Raw genomic sequence first — 15359 nt, forward strand, 5'->3', positions numbered from 1 at the left:
CTGCTCCGGGTAGATTTAGGGAAACCGTAGCACAGAATATTTGAAGTCAGGCCTCAGAAAATCCAAGCTGCAGGCTCTGTACAGATATCCCCACAGAGTGAGCACTCGTTGTTCTTCAGAATACTGTCCCCTGGTCGTGGCTGGACAGACCCAGGCAGGGAAGACTAAGGGACTCTCTTCCTGAGCTGCAGGAGACCCTCACCCCTGCAGAGCCACGTGCCTTCCTGTCCCAAGTCCCAACAGAGGAGCATTTGTGCCTCCCTCCCTTCTCTTCCCTCGTCCTCTTTGTCCTCTGAGCACCTGCCACGCAGGTTGTCCAGCATCCGTCCCTTTCTCAGTGAGGCGGGCTTCCACTACCGGCCCCCGCTGTCCTTCGTCCCCCGTCCCTCGCCCACTCTCGGACCAAAGCCGCAGCCTCGGAGGGAGCAGCTTGGGGCTGGAAATGGGCTTTGCTGGATTTCCCAGGGTCAGTGCAGGCCAAACTGTGTAGTTAAGGCATCATAAGTGCTCCTGGCTGGGGACCATCTGTGTCTTCGTCTCAGGGGTGGCTCTTGCGTGGGCAGCGGCGGGACGATGGAGCCTTTTGGAAGGCCGGGAAGCTGCCCCAGGGCGGATAATGGGGAAGCGAAACTCCAGGGGCGGATAATGGGGAGTTGAAACCCCAAGAGGCGCCAGGGCAGCTTGGCGGCCTTGCCTAACGACAGACTCCTCTTGCAATGAGGAGAGAAGACCACATTTTGTTGTTGTTTTTTGCATCGTCTCTCTCCTTTTTTAATGAAAAACCAGTGTTTTTCATTGGGAGCTCAATGGGCGTTCTTGGAAGGACAAGGCTTCGTGTTGCAGAAACCCTTGGATGGTAGGACGTCGAGTGCCCCCGGGGGCTCCCGTCCCGTTTCTCTAGCACCCCCCATTACTGTAGATACTAACCGTGCCCCTCGGACGTTTCCAAACGCCCCCGCAGGGAGCAGACTGCCCTCCCTCGGAAAACCTGACCTGGGGTTATTTCAAAGACTGTGTGCTCACCTTTAGTGAGAATTGATCCTCTGGAGACAGTGTTTTTCCAAGGGAGTGGGAAGGAAGGTGCTACTTGGAACGCCGGTCGCCCACCGCATTAACTGTGTCCTTTCTGCCCCCGCATGGTGGCCTTTTGAGGCTGAGTGGATGAAGCCTCCGCTCAGGGCCGAGGGGCCCGCGAAGGGCCCTGAGCAGTGGAAATGATGGCAGGCCGCTTCAAAGCCCACGTCTCTAGCGTTTGCTTTTAGGAAAAACTACTTGTCTTCTACGTTCTTAATAAAAAATAAAGCACACGTATACACACACACGCTTTTGGAGCCACATTCCACTCCCCGGGATGTTTTCCTTCGAGATGGCTGCGTCCGGGAGGCCGGGCTGGGCCAGGCACCAACCTCACTCCCTTCATCAGCCTCCAATCATTTATGTAACCACACGCCCCACTTTCAGGCAGCGGGAGGAAGCACACGCTTGTTCGGGGCAGTGGGGGGAAGGGGGGGTCCTGTCTCTGCCGATCAGCTTGGAGGCTGAGCCCTGCCCGGCCCGGTCGAGGGGCCCCCCGTAGAGCAGCCCCGCCCCGGACGCCCCCGCCCGCACACACTCTGTTCGCGCTCTTTGGGCTGGTGGCACTTGCCCGCCTTTGGTTTCATAACTCGGGGGTGGGGAGGAAGAGGCCGGAAGTGAAGGCTGGAGCCGATCGTACGGTGTCTGCGTCCATCAAGTTCCAGACCTGGGTTTGAGCTAAGTAGCTCTCTGGAGCGTCTCGGGGGCCTGCTGGCTGCTTCAGGGCCAGGGTGCCGCCTCTCTGTCCTGGTCCTGCCGGCTGGCCGAGGCCCAAGGGCGAGGGGAACATCAGAAGAAGCACGTTTGGCCTTGGCACGGCTCCTCCCCACGACGGCGGTGACACTGTGGGCCACGGATGTGACTGTGGCCGAGAGGTTATCAGAGAAGCTGGGAGGTTCTCCGCAGGCCACGTGATGCTTGGGACGGCAGGTTCCTGGGAACACTAGTGATCTGCACCCCAGGTCCCAGCCACCAGCAGGACAAACCACATCTGCCAGGGTAGGAGCGAGGCTGCCTGGGGAGAATGGACGGGCAGATGCTGAGGCGGAGTCCAGTATTTTCCGCCCCAACTCACCCGCTGTTAGAAACAAAACGGGACTCATCAACCCGCTCACCACAAGCGGGCAGGTGGCATGGACGGCTCAGAGCCAGGCTGTGGCCCAGTTGTCTTCCATCCCCCAGACGTGGGGACACGTTAGTGCTTCCCCTCTGAGTTCCTTACGTCCCTCAGGGCCCGGCACTGGGATGTCGGATGGCACAAAACTGATGAGGGTTACACTTCCTGTTTCAATTTGTTTTTAAATTTTTTTTAAATGTTCATTTATTTTTGAGAGAGAGAGAGACAGAGCACAAGCAGAGGAGGGGCAGAGAGAGAGGGAGACCCAGAGTCCGAAGCAACTCCAGGCTCCGAGCTGTCAGCACAGAGCCCGATGCGGGGCTCGAACGCACGCACCGTGAGATCATGACCCGAGCCGAAGTCGGACGCTCGACCGACTGAGCCACCCAGGCGCCCCTTCTATTTGGATTTAAATCCTTTGCCCTCTGATTTCTTGAGCCAACAGAGTTTCTCTCTTCTGCCTTGGGACCCGCACAGTTATTGTCTGCTTGGCTGCCGTGCTTCTGGGCACACCTACGTCACGGCGCTCTGGGGAGGAGGGGGGGTGCCGGGCGTGTCTCCAATCCAAGGATCAGTTAGCTCACACCTTCCCTCAGTAGATGCCCCCTGGCCTTAACGATTACCGCACGGACGCCCCGGCGTGGAGCCATCACCGGGGCGTGCCCAGCTTCAGGTACCTCGAAGCCTTCTCCCTCTCAGCCAGCTCTGCGCCAGGAGGTGGGGACCAACTGGGAGACGTGCCGCCGTGGCCCCTGCCCCTGGATTCGGCGGCGGCCCCCTCTGCCCCCCTCTCTGCCGAGTCTTGACATCACACACAGTTTGATGCTACTTTGCCATATTGAATCTAATTCGTAGGAAACACTGCCCGTCCACGCACGGAATTTGAAAAATAAATCTACACGATGCCTTCGCCGTGGTGTAAAACAGAAAGACAACTCGTAAAACGGTAGTGTTTACATATTGAATACGTCAGTTCTCAGCACCATGACGCTGGAAGGAAGGTGTATAATCTCTCGTCTGAAGCCTTCGAGTGGATGTATTTGGGGATCCATATTTCTAAAGACTTGCTCGTGGTGACACTGCTTGGTCCGTGTGTTTTAGGCCAACGCCACGAGGGCCTGCACAGTGGTACCTTCTAACCAAATTTGTTAACGTCTCTGAAGCAAAATGTATGAACAGTCGCACAAAATGGGTTTTAAAAGGGCCAGGAGTAGCCCTCGCGGGGGCTCACAGTACGACCCTCAAGGGGGCACACAGCCGCCGCCGTGGGGCCTGGGATCCCCCCTCCCTGCCCTGCCACTCGGAGCACATCTTAGGAGTCTCTCACTTGTCCTCCAGGGCCACCTGGGTGGGGTGCCTGGGGCCTGGCCCCGTCCCACACGGGCCCTGGTTCCCAGCTCTCCCCTTATGGCACCCTCTGACGCTCTGCTCCACACGTGGGGCTGACCGATGGCCTGAGGAGCCCTGGGCCCCTGTGGCTGAGCCCCGGCTCTGGGCCAGCGGATGCTCCCCACCGGCCAACACAGCCTTTCTTTTACAGAACCGTGTAGGCGCCAGAATGGTGCCGATGTGCGGATCTGGGGTGAGTTGTATTGTGTGTGCAGTCAGGGGCCTGGGGAAGAAGTTTCGCCTCGGGCCTGGCGCTCGCTGGGGCCACCCCGTTGGTTCACGTCCGATGTGATCACTAATCGGGTCATGGAAATAACTGCTGGGCTTCGAGCGTTCCGGACTTCAGAGCTGCAGACGAGCGGTTGTGGGCCAGCAGACGCGCATTGTCACCATACACACCAGCCTGGGGACACGAGGGAGCTCCGTGGAAGTGTCGCGTGAGCACAGCTCATAGGCCGCAGGGGCACGGTTTTCCAAAACCGTGCGTAACTCCCAGAAAACTGCCAGACAACGTCAAGTTCGGTCTTCACGATCGTTAGCATTCTTGGCACATAAAGCCATGCAAAGACATGCTTTACGTTTACATATGAGAAGGGAGTCAGTGCAAATAACTGGAAGTCCGTGTTTAGCCACCCAGTAACCCGGTGGGATGTTTCAGGCAGCCAGTAAAGGTGTCTGTGCCGTGACCGACACCGGGTGCTTCCCATGAAGCCCGAGAGGCCACACCGGTGGCCACGCCCTCATCGCCCCTAGTCTCCTGCTGTTTCCTGGGGGGCTGGGGGAGTGGAGCTAAGCAGGTGTCCGTGCCAGCTGGGAGGCCTCAGGTGCCCACCCTGAAAAGTGGGTCTGCGCTTGACATGAGGATAGTAACCGTCCTAACGGGAAGGTCTGGACGTAGTGAGATAGAACTCGAATTCTTGCAGCTCTACAGATAAACCGAGGGCCGTCGGCCTGGTGCAGACCTCTGCGTTCAGCTCATTCGAGTGTCCCCTACGCTGAGCAGCAACATCGACAAGGATTCCAGAGCCTTCCAGGCAAGTGGACAGCAGCGATGACACATGCAGACCGTCGTGGATGGAAACAAAGCAGGAAACCCTGTGCCGCGTCCGGGATTTTAGGGACAAACGTTCGGGAACCCCGCTGGTTAAAACAGTGGGCTACAGTAGGATAGCAGACCGAGAGCGGTCTACGGCAGCAGGTGCCCAGGAGAATCGCTCATCATCACAGCATGAACACAAGCAGGGGGTGGAGGGTGGCAGGAGCCAAGGGGTGGGAGGGCTATGGGGTTAGCTTAAAGACGGACCATGGTGGCCTGTGTTGGGTGACCATTGAGCAAAGACCCAAATGCATTGGGGAAGCGAGCCCTGAAGAAGAAGAGAGTCGAGGCCTCCAGACGGGTCTGTAAGTCAGGGCTCTGCTCTGACGGCCACGTGGCTTCCACGTGTGGCTCACTGACCGGTGCTGCTCACACGGCCACACTCCAAGTGCACAAACGGAATCCCTCCGTCTCCCGTGGGATGCACAGGCCAAGCCACGAGGTGATGGATAGGGGGTTCTAGCAATCGTTGGTAACAACGATCCACTCTCTCGTGGCATACGTGTGAGAAGCCGATGGGATAGGAGAGAAGGGGACACGCAGATGGCTCGGTCCAAACTGCCACCAGTGGGGCCGCCCGGGGAGTCTATCCCAGGGCCTCGATGGGTCTGTGCAAGGCCCTCTGGCCTTGGGGCCCGGGGTTCACGGGAGGCACCGAGGGTGCCACCAGGGGTGGTGGTCCGGAGCCTGGGCCGGCCCCCCTGAAGCCCGTGCCTGGTCCCCTCCAGATTCACAGTCAACATCGGCACATCTAGAACTACCCTATAAACCACACTAGCATGTGACTTTGCAGCCTGCCTCACTTGGCCCCATGGGGCACGAGGGCGGGAGACGCCCTTGCGTGTGTAAGAGCACAATCACGCTTCCTCCTCTGTCATGATACACGCTCGGCACCCCCTTGTTTCTCCGAACGGAAGAGATCTGGGAGTGCCTGCACGTCCCCGCCGAGGCTGTGGCCTCACCAACACCTTCATTGTCCAGGTCGTGGGGCAGGGTTGGGGGAAGGTCTTCTCCCCCTCCCCCAGGGGGGTGCGGGGGCTCAGCCAGCAGTCAGGCCCAAGGCTTGTTCTGCCTCCTCCCTCCCTTGTCCACTTGGGTCGTGATACCTGGACACGGCCCACGCATCCTTGTGGCCCCGTGCCGGGCAGAGAGGGACCCCGTCGATGTTGCTGAATGCGAGCCCCAGAAATCGAGGACAGACGCGCGGCAGGGGCCTTGCTGCCGAGCGTTGCTCCCCTGCACGGCTCTCTCTGTAACACACTTCGTGGACCCGCTTGTCGCTGCAGCCCCTTCCCGACCTCCATCGACTCAGAAACCGGGACTCAGGCGCCCGGTGTCTCTCACCTTCAGCCGGGAGAGGAGGCCCTGTAACCAGGGCGCGTCTGCAACTGAGCAGGTGCCCCGGCCCACCCCTGCCCACCCTTTTCATCAGGGGATCCCTGGGGGCCTGGTTTGGAGAACAGGAGGGAGGTGGGTGGGGGTGGGGCCCTGCAAGGAAAACAATATGGATCTTTCTGCTCCAAGAGATTGGACCTGAGCCAGAGTCAGCCAAGAGCCCAGGACCACAGGAGCCAACTGTACCGACCATCCACCCCCTCACCTGCCCAGGTCCTGGGGTATAGACATCCCTCCCCCACCGCCCAGGTCCCGGGGGGTGCAGACACCCCTCCCTCACCGCCCAGGTCCCAGGGGTTGCAGACACCCCTCCCCCACCGCCCAGGTCCCAGGGGTTGCAGACACCCCTCCCCCACCGCCCAGGTCCCGGGGGGTGCAGACACCCCTCCCCCACCACCCAGGTCCTGGGGGTGCTACTCCTGAGGGAGGCTGCTCTTGCGTGAGTCAGGAGCTGCCCTCTTGACACAGCATCTTCCGTGCCCCCTTTTGGCCCCTGGCACACTCACTGACCATGCGGATCAGTCTTGGTATTTCCCCTCCCAGGGCAGCCCCGGGCGAGGGAAGTAGCCGGGCGGGCACAGCCTTGGCTTCGTCGGAGCCGGAACCGGCGATGGGCCTTCAGAGGGCCCTGGAACAGCCGGGTCTGCTTAGGGCACAAAGCCGTGCGCCCTGCTGCGGAAGGAGCACTCCGGGTCCCCCGGGCACGCAGGGGAGCACTTAGGGGATTCTGTCGCCCCCGACAACTGTGGCGAATGTCCACTCCCGGTCCCTCAGACCATGGGTTTTCTGGTTTGCATTATTTTTCTTATGAACTTGAGACTGTCCCTTTGTCAAGAAGTTTGGGCAGCCTCAGGGTGACCCAGAGACCACTGCAGACATACAGGGCGTTATCCCTCATCAGGGAGCCCGTGTCTTCACCTCATGGTGGGGAGGCGGCCATGCCTGCTCTTGGAGCTCTCCCTGCTCCTTCCTTGTAAAGGGGGTGCTGGGGAAAATACACGGGGCCCCTAGCTGCTCTGGGCCCCATCTGGCCTCCTCGGGTCCCGCTAAGCTGCTGTGGGTCGCAGTCCCGTGGAGACCCCCACCCCCTCTCCTGGGGAGAATCCACCTACGAGGAGAAAGGAAGCCTCGGCCGTGATAGCCCCTCCCCCATCTCAAGCCAGGAACTGAGCAGAGATGTGATCGGCTTGGCAGAAAACGTTCCCCCGGATTCTCCGTGGGGGTTTGCGGGGGCCTGTGACGTGCATCAGGGTCCCGCGGACCTCACGTCCTGCCCTCTGCTTGCGGGCCAGAGGCCGAGGTCGCTGACGTGCCGAGCTCCTGCCTAGAGGTGACCACTGGTCCCGTGCTCTCGAAATAGAAGGTGAAGGTGCTTCCGAGGAACAAATCGTGCCAAGTAAACACACAGGTGTTTGCTCTCTTTGTTGGTCCTCCAGGACTTGGGTCCCATGGAGATCAGAGGGCTTCCCGGCCAGACGCCGGCCCTAGATGTGAAGCCGGAGGAAATGGCCTCAAAGGAGCAGCGGGTGCTTGGTGGCTTCCACTTTTCCCCTCCCCCACCCGAATGCGTGCGGGCGGCAGGGACCTCGGCACGGGGCCCTGGAGTGCCGTGTCACCGCCACGCAGGCTTCACCTGAACTCGGCCTCAGCTGTGTCACCCAAAACCGGTCCTCCGAGAACCCCGACCGGTCCGAGGAGCAGAAGGCTGCAACGAGACTAAGCAGACACGCGTAGGGGCACGTGGGGACCTCGGCCCCGCCACCTCACCAAACAGCCCGAGTGAGGGCAGGCCCTCCCTGGCTGTGGGGGCAGCTGTGACACCTGTCCCAATGTGAGCAGAGAAGACAGTGCGGGGGCAGGGCGCCCTCCAGGACGTGGGCACCGCGGACCGCAAAGTGGGCAGAGGCAGGGACCTTCCTGCACGAAGAAGAGGACAAACCCGTCTGTCCACCACCCAGCTGGCCGTGTGGCCGTGAGGCATCTGGTGCAGGCTCCCGTGGGGACACGAGGTGGTCTCGGCCGCAGGCGGCTGGCCAGGCACCCGGGAAGGGGCTGCTCCGTCTTGTGCCCAGAAAGTTACATCAACAGGTGAAGTCACCGCGGGTACAGGGGGCCGAGCGCTCAGACGTTCCCATGTTGGGTGAACAGTGCTCACGTCCAGTGTCCACACCTGCCAGGCTCAGCGCCTCGTCTCGTCCTCAGTGTCGTTCATGGCTGTTGTCTCCCTGGATCTCCTGCCGGCTGCTTCCCCGGCCCATCCCAGCCCCCAACTCTCCACCGCCGCCCCCATTCACCACCCTGTTTCCCGCTGCGGACAGCCCGGCCTGTCCTGTGCCTCTCGGGGTCCCTGCAACTGCCTGCTGAGCACGATGTCACCGGTTCTGCTCCAAAAGGCGAGGGGCTGAGGCTCAGAGAGGAAACGACAGATTCAAAACCACTCACTTCCAGGAGAAGGAAGCAGGCTGCATGGAGGGGCGCCTCCCGGGAGTGGGAAGCAGGACGGGGCTCTGCACGGTGGCAGGGGTGAACAGTTTCCTGGGTTTGAGAGGTGGCTTCCAGGCAGAGGCATCACACGTGGTCGGGGGTCAGGAGCGGCTTCATAGTCAGGGCAGTGTTTGCAAGAGGGACCCTGGACCTTTGAGTGGACCCCTGAGCCTCTACGGGGAGCGGCCAGCACACGTGGTTGATGGTGGGCCCGCACCCGGGGGCCCTGGCCACAGCCACCCGTGGCTGTGTCCAGCCACACGTGGACAGCCCCCGTGTTCAGAGCGTGTGCTCCTTTGTGGGTGGGGTGAGATCCAGTCTGCTACCGTTTCGTTGAGGATTTTTGCCTCTAAATTTGTGAGGGACGTCGGTATGCGTTTTTCTTTTCTTTGGATGTCTTTATCCGGTTTTGGGGTCAGGGTGATGTTGGCCTTACGGAGTGAACTAGAAAGTGCTCCTTCCTCCTCTATTTTCTGGAAGAGTTTGTGGAGTGATGGCGTTTTTCTCCTCCTTAAACGTATGATAGAATTCACCGGTCAGGTCATTTGGGCCTGGCATTTCTTTGTGAGCAGATTTTCAATGGCTAATGTAATTTTTTTTTACTTGTTACACATCTTTTCAGATTTTCTGTTTCTTCTTGAGTAAGTTTTTGTAATTGTGTTTTTCTGGGGATTTGTCCGTTTCGTCCAAGTTGTTGAATTTGTTGGCATAAAGTGGTTCAGAGTCTTCCCTTTATAATCTTTTTAATTTCTGAGCACGCAGTGGCAATTTCCTCCCCTTCTTCATGGTTCTGGTGATCTGTGTCTCTTCTTACCTGTTCCTGTTTAATCTCACAGAAGGTTTGTCAATTTTGCTGGTTTTCAGACAAATGACTTTCGATTTCGTTGTTTGTCCCTCGTTTTTCCGTTTCATTGTCATTGCTCTCATGCCTGCATTTATTATTTAATTTCTTCTGCTTGCCTCGGATTTAGTTTGCTATTATTTTCCAAGATTCCTTTTGTGAAAACTTAGATTATTGATTTAGGTTTTCTCTCCTTTTGTCGGATAGGCCTTTAAAGCTGGAACTATCCTTCTAAGCTTTACGATAGCCGCATCCCATAAATTTTGACATGTTTTGTTTTCACTTTCATATACAGATCCTCATCCGCTTACAGTGGGGTCACATCCTGATAAACCCATTGTAAGCGGAAAATACTGTTCAGTTGAAAATGCGTTTCATACACCTAACCTGTGAACATCTCAACTTAGAAGAGCCGACCTTAAATGTGCTCGGAACACTCATATTAACCCACAGCCGGATAAAACCATCTCACACAAGGCCTATTTTATAGTTAAGTCTTGAACACCTCATGTGATTTATTGAGTACCTTACTCAAAGTGACAGATTCCTGGGTATAGGACGGTTGTCAACATGTCGCTTGTTTTCCCCCGTGACCCTCCCCCCCAGCCGACGGGGAGCTAAGGCCCAGGGACACAGGGCAGCATCATGAGAGAGGACCGGGCCACATGTCACTATCCTGGGACAAGATCCAAATTCAAAACTCCAAGCACAGCTTGTACTGAAATGTATCACGTTTGCCCCATTGTGAAGTCAAAAAATCATAAGTCAAACATCCTAACTTGGAGACCATCTTACGTAGTCCAAATTCTCCTGTAAATGAAACTCCACTTTGGGGCAAAGGTGGCCAGCGGGCTTTTGTCTAGGGCGATCCTCCCCAGGTAACATCATAAATGCAAACCAATACCGGGAGGTCCCAGAGTCGCTGACGTTATAGAGGAATCGCGCCTCGGTTGTAATTTGGATCTTCCCTCACCCTACTGACACCTCCACCCCCCACCCCCTGCCCACCCCCTCCCCAAATTCTGCTGAAAGACAAAGGGCCAGGCACCATCCCGTAAGGCCCAGAAATGGGACAGACCACTTGGAAGGTGACCAGTGATCCCGGCCAAGAGGGGAGTGTGGTGAACAGTAGGTGACTTAGCTGGGGTCCCACAGCTAATAAGCAGCAGAACCAGGATTCGAACCCACATCCGTCAGACTCTAAAACCCATGCACGACACCATGACTTAAACTTGCTTCCACCTCCGGTGAGCACCAAGGGAGCACAAAGAAATCCCATATATGTTTCATGAGGCCCCATAATAACATGGGGAAGACCACGGCCCTGATAATAGTCTGCAAAGTTCAGCTCGGGGGAGACCCATGGGTTCAGGTCGTCCCGCTGAGTGGGGGTCACATTAGCAGCAGAACCTCTTGCTGTTTTCCTTCCCAGTCGCTCGCTGATGACAAGGGCCCCTCTCCACGGGCAGCGTCTCAGCAGACAGCGAGGCGTCTCCCGTGGATGTGCCCACCTCCAGGCTCCTGTGGCAGCCCAGGCAGCCTGTGGCCGTGACGAGGAGGGCTGTGGTCCCCCGGGAAGCTTTGTCCAACCAGGACCCTCGCCTGTGACATTTAGATGTCCCTCGCTGGCTGCTGGCCCAGTTGCCACGAGCTGACGATGAGCTGTCCTGTGGGGGCACAACATTGTCCCATCAGACTTCATGAATGATTCATTCAAGTTTCGTCCTCGAAGAAAGAAAAAATGCTTTCGCAAGCGCATTTGTGCTGCGATCTATTGTCACAATGCACCTTTTGAAGTAACCAAAATAAAATCACACACAGAGAGCCGCCGCTCGCGGGCTGATTGCAGTGAGTGTCATAAATCCACGCGGGATCCGCCTTTAAGGGAAGTCAAGTTACTGTAGCTTTGGCTGAGACACGGCGAGTTCTGGCTCCTGCCGAGTTTTAGGACGGCATCCTGTCTCAGGGGTTCCGATATGAGTAAGGGGTGAAGCCAGGCAATCAGAAGACGTCAACTCAGAGGCCCCAGTCTGCAGCGAGGTGGGGAGAGATGAGTCAAGGCCTCTCCACCAACTGTCCTATGGAAGGAGGGGACCGGACAGTGTGGTAAGGTCCTATCTGGGAAGAATCTGAGACACACAGTGAGGCAGGAACTAACCTAGTGGGTAGATTCCAGGGAGGAGCCTTTCTTGGCAGCCAGAGGCCAAGGCTGGAGCGGCGAGGGCCTGGGGGCCCGGCAGCGTCCTGCACGTTGGGCCAGAGATGGCCCAGCTTCCCCCGCCCCAGCGGTGGCTAACCTGGGTCAGCCTGAGCCTGCAGGGGAGGAGGAGGGCAGAGAATGAAGTCACTTCTGGGCTCACATCTGGGCCGATGCTTGCAGGAAGAATGTGCCAGAAAGGCTCTCCGTGCCTATGCCTGCGCCCCTCCTTCAGAGCTTGCCCTTGATGCCCGGCTCACTAGGTCCCCAGGGTTCTGGCTCTGTTTGGACAGACGTCTCCAGCTTGACCGCTTGGCACAGATGTGGACTTCCTCCTGCACATCCACGCAGCATGGCCGCGGCTAAGAACACCCCCACACCCGCCTCGACTGCCCTGGGACCCGGGGGACTGGAGTTTACACACTTACATTCCGTAGAGCCTCACCAGTGTTGAAAGATGGCCATTGCTCGAGTGACACGTGGCTGCTATCCCTGAGCCTGGGGGAGTAGGGCGTCCCCATGCCCACCACACTCGCCCTCCACCCCTGGCTTCCACCAGCCACAGGTGGACACCCTGCACAGCGGGCCTCCTGCTCCAGCCAGAGGCCGTCTGGTGGCCGGTTACCAGGGCTAACTTGTTCATCGGTTAGGGTCTTACCTGTTCAGCTGTCCAGGCCCCCCAAGCAGGTGGGGAGATGGGGCGCCTGGCAGGACCGGCCAGGCGACAGTGGGCCTTTGTGGCAAAATGGCAGAAGAGAGCAGATGTGGGGGTGACGGAGGCCAGACGCTCCGAGGGCCGTGGGAGGCGATGTTGGGTAGGCCGGAAATGGAAAATGTTCTGAAATGTTACCTTGCTGTCCTCGGGGGTTTCCTCTTCCTCTCCGTCCTCCCCCCACTCCTCCTTTCCTTTCCTTTCCCTTCTCCCTCTCCCCGCTCCTCCTCCTGCTCCTCGTTACTGTTTGTGTGTTGAGGCTTTGCCTCGGGGAAGAAAAAGTCATTCTCTCGACTTTTGAAATCTTGAACACTTTTGTAGTTGTGTGACTCAGGCAATAGTCTGAAAGCTAAAACAGTTTTGATTTATAAGATCCAGGCTCTGTTGAGCGAGAAAAAGGTTTTTCTTGGACTTCTGAGCCTACTTGGAATATAAATAGAGAGGTCAGAGCACGGAGGTTGCTACAGGAACCAGAGCCCTGGGAATAGAGGAGATGATTTACCAACCACACCCCTGCCTCCGAGAGACGCTGAGAATGAAATTAGTGGGCGGCACTCCGAGGAGGTGCCTGGGGACGCTCCTGCCACTGACCCTCCAGGACCAAAGCTCCGGGGGCAGGGACGGAGGCTCCAGGGACCAGGGCCCTCACCTGGCTTCCCCAAGAGAAGTGTGGACCGAGTGCCGCCCCTGAGTGGGGGACCAACAAGGGCCAGTAGATGGCAGGGGAGCGTCCCCAGGTCACCAGCGGGGAAGTGGGAGGAGGAACTGACACTTCTCACCTCCCAGGGTGCCTCCCGAAGGTGGGAACGTTGCCACGTCCAGAGGAGAAACAGACAGGGGTTGGGGCCCGGACAGGACCCTCCAGGAGCAACATAGCCCTTCCCCAGTGGAGCCGGTGATGCAGGACCAGCTGTGGAAGGTCTTAAACCCTTGGGCTTGTAAGCGAACCACCCCTGAATGCACTTGGCCAGTGCGTGGAGTTTGAGAGCTGGGATGCCCCGGCACGGAGGAGGCCAGGGGGCCCAGACAGCCCCTCCTGGACTCCCGCATCTTGGTCCACACTGCTACGGGTCAAAGTCTCCTCTTCCCGCTGCCTGTGAGGACCGGCTCCAGTTCCAGCACCGTGTTTTGCAATAACAAAACCCTCAGCCGTTCAAACAATACCGAGGTTCTTGTGTTGGGAGCCCGGGCCTTCCCTGACCCCATGTTCTCTGCTGAGTTTCTTTCGTGTATTTTTTAGGAACCGGAGCCGGATTTCATTGAAGACGCAGATGATGGAAAATACAGCGTCAACCATTTGCTGTCTTCGAAAAGTTCTTCCAGCCCTCCTGCGTGATCTTGAGCAGAGGTCTCTTTGCCCACTGTGTTTTTCTGGTGTTCTCGACGCCCTGAACTCTCTTTTCCCCTTATGCCTGGAAAAGAGAAGAGTTTTCTATGCCCTTACAGGGTGAGGGAAACAGGCCGTTTATATTACAAAGTAGATTTCTTTCGACTTCCCAGTTCTTTAGAAATGACGGCCCCACACGGGCTGCGGGGTGCTTCCAAGTTGCACGTTTTCTGCTCCTTCCAGTGATGCAAAACAAAGCCTGAGACAGTCCACGCCTGTGTGTTAGTTACCCGTCGTGCAACGAATCACCCCAAAACTTCACGGCTTCCCATGATAATAAACGTGCTAGCTTTCCTGGTTTCTGGGAGTCAGGATTTGGGGGCAGCTAGCCCGGGGTCCCTCATGAGGTTTGGGGGTGTAGTCTTCGGATGGGTTGCCTGGGATAGAAACCCCACTTCCAAGATGGCACCCTTGAAGGGTTCTGGACTCAATTCCAATGTCTTGGTTGGGGGGGCCACACCACCACCCGCCGGGATTTCTCCAACACCAGCAGGGTGTCCAACGTCTCAACTCTAGCGCTGCCCAGAGAGAGCACTGGACGCCACGGGCTAAGGGCTCAGTCCCACAAGACCGCCCCCGGCCCTCAGACACCAGCTCCAAGTACAGATAGGCACCTGTGTTTCTGGCCCTGCCGGCTGTAGATTGGAGGTTCCGACGGCCCTACCTCAGATCTGATTAGCCGGCCAGAGCAGCTGGCAGGACTCGGAGAAGCTGTCACTTGCTCTCACCAGTTTAATAAAGGCTGTGACAAACGGTACAGATGAGATGTGGGGTGAGGTCTGCGGGGAGGGGCGTGGCCTTCCATGGCTTCCTGGGCTCCACATTCTCCCCGAAGCTGCACGCGTTCACTAACCCAGAAGCTCTCCAGACCCCACACTACCGGTACTTTACCGAGCCCCCCCAACCCCACGCAGGCATGATCGGCCATTAACTCCGTTTCCAGCACCCCCACCCCCCGAGGATGGCAGGTGGGGTTGAAAACCCAAGCTTCTAACCATGGCTGCTCTTTGCGGTGACCACCCCTCGTCCGGGGGCCCTCCAGGGTGGCCTCAGTAGAACGAGAGATTCTTCCAGTGCTCTCATCCCATAGGATATTCCGAGGGTTCCAGAACCCCTGTGCCAGGGATGGGGGGCAGAGACCAATACGTATTTGTTATTGTCTCACGTTCGCTCCCGTGGCTGCTGGCACGAGGCCCCTCCACCCTGGCGTATCCCCAGCATGGCGGCTGCTTTCCCCTGGGCACCTGGTCCAAGAGGGCAAGTTTGGGGCCCAGCCTTCTTTATGATCTACCTTCCAAAGGCACGTGCATCACCCCACTACGCTGTGTGGGTCGCGTAGACCGGCCCCAATTCAGTGCGAGACGACTCGGCATCCAGAAGACAGAACCGCAGAATTATAATACAGTAAGCAAGGGTTTATTATTCGGGGATGTGGTGCGGGGATAAAGCACAATTTGTAAATAGCCACGTTTTCTTTACGATAGCCATACGTCCAAGTCTTTCCTCGTGCTTTCCGCTTGCCTACTATAACAACAAAAACAACCTTCTCTTCCTTTTTAGACGGAACCGTCACTGGGGAATTAAAAATCTTGTCTTGCTGGGATCTGGGATCTCAAATTTATACTCCGTGGTGTCATAGCTTTCATATGAACCCACAGAATCCACTG

The sequence above is a fragment of the Panthera leo genome, chromosome B2 (assembly GCF_018350215.1).
Source record: "Panthera leo isolate Ple1 chromosome B2, P.leo_Ple1_pat1.1, whole genome shotgun sequence".
NCBI lineage: Eukaryota > Metazoa > Chordata > Mammalia > Carnivora > Felidae > Panthera > Panthera leo.